The 1,497-nt window shown below is 45.6% G+C and overlaps 1 pseudogene; it reads right to left on the bottom strand.

The window, feature by feature from the left end:
- Positions 1-1,497, bottom strand: part of LOC102876835 — a 46,420-nt pseudogene that overhangs the window by 35,014 nt on the left and 9,909 nt on the right.

Here is a 1,497-nt window from a genome sequence, read left to right as displayed (position 1 = left end):
CCCCCCATTCTCTTTCTTCCTCTCCTAGGGTCACCGCTGAATGTCCCTGCGGGCCGGGGCAAAGCCGCAGTCAACATGGGTGTGCATATATCTGCTTGGAGGGCTGTTATAGTTTCTTTGGGGTATATTCCCAGTACTGGAACTGCTAGGTCAAATGGAATTTCTATTTGCAACTTTTTAAGAAAGTGCCATACTGCCTTCCATAGTGGTTGCACCATTTCACCCTCCCACCAACAGCTGAAGGAAGGTTCAAGTCTCTCTACAACCTCGCCAGCATTTCCTGCTTGCTGCTCTGTTAAATTGTGCTACTCTTACTGTGACATGCTATCTCATAGGTTTTTTTGATATGCACCTCTCTTAGAGCTAAGGATTTTTTTGAACATTTCATGAATGACTTGGGAGACAACATGGTAATACCTTCATTTTTCCAGGAGGTTGATGCTATTCTGCTACTCAAAACCTTCCACAGGCCCCTGGGATGGGATGCCAGGGACTCCAGGGCCCTGGAGATCCTCTCCAGAGCCAGGTCTGTAATTTTTTCACATCTGGGCAGATTGAGGAGCTGGACACACTGGAAACAGCCAAACCAAGACCAATGGACAAAGGTAAACTAGCCAACTGCAAAACGGGCACAGATTATGAAAAGACGCTTCACAAAAGAAACACATGAAGAAATAAGATTGGAGGAAAAATACCCTCAAATTCTCAAGGCACTTGAAATACCCATCTGGGTGTGAGTGCCGTTGAAAGAACACTAAGGAAGGTGGTGTCAAAATCAGTTCAGGGACAAACCTGGGAATTACACAGAAAGGAGCCAGGAGACAAATGACTCTCTCCAAAAAGATATCAAATGATGCAGAAAGTGAATTTAGGTAAACACTGTACCCCAAGATCTTAAATTCCATATTTCCGTTATTTAGCTTCTCCAGCAAAAGGCAACTTTAATTTTCTATTCTCATGTGAGAATTAACTTATTGTTGTCCAGCAGAAAATGACCAACAGTGCAGTATGTTTTCTGAGGCCGTGAGGCGCACTAGCACAGAATGTCCTTCGTGCTCTCACTGAACACCTGGGGGATGTGAAGGATCAGCAGAGAGCCCGCTGTGGTTGAACCACGGCTTCCAAACGAGTCCTACTTCAAATGCAGAGGGCACAGAATGGACAAGAATTATGCAGATGAAACAGCCCCTCGAGGCAGGTGGAAGAAGGAAAGGGTAAGGTAGTAGAGTACCAGGCGATTCTTTCCCCACACCTAAAGGTCTCAAAACATAATATAGAAAGCCTTTCACTGGAGTAAAGAAAAAATGAAAACCCAACAAGGTAAGTAAGCAGCATGTGAAAATCACAGATACGGTTCTGCTGGACCATCTCTGGATTCTGCAGGAGATTTTGTCAGTGAACCTGGAGAAGCAAGGCCCAGGTTGGAGAGAACACATCCTGAGGCCCGGTCTGTGAGCAGATCAGGAGAAGGACCTGAGGCATCACCATCATGAAAGC

Source organism: Elephantulus edwardii, unplaced genomic scaffold, assembly GCF_000299155.1.
Source record: "Elephantulus edwardii isolate Elephantulus edwardi_28Jun2011 unplaced genomic scaffold, EleEdw1.0 scaffold00292, whole genome shotgun sequence".
Classification (NCBI taxonomy): domain Eukaryota; kingdom Metazoa; phylum Chordata; class Mammalia; order Macroscelidea; family Macroscelididae; genus Elephantulus; species Elephantulus edwardii.
Note: the sequence above shows the minus strand (reverse complement) of the source record. Positions and strands in the feature narration are given on the sequence as shown.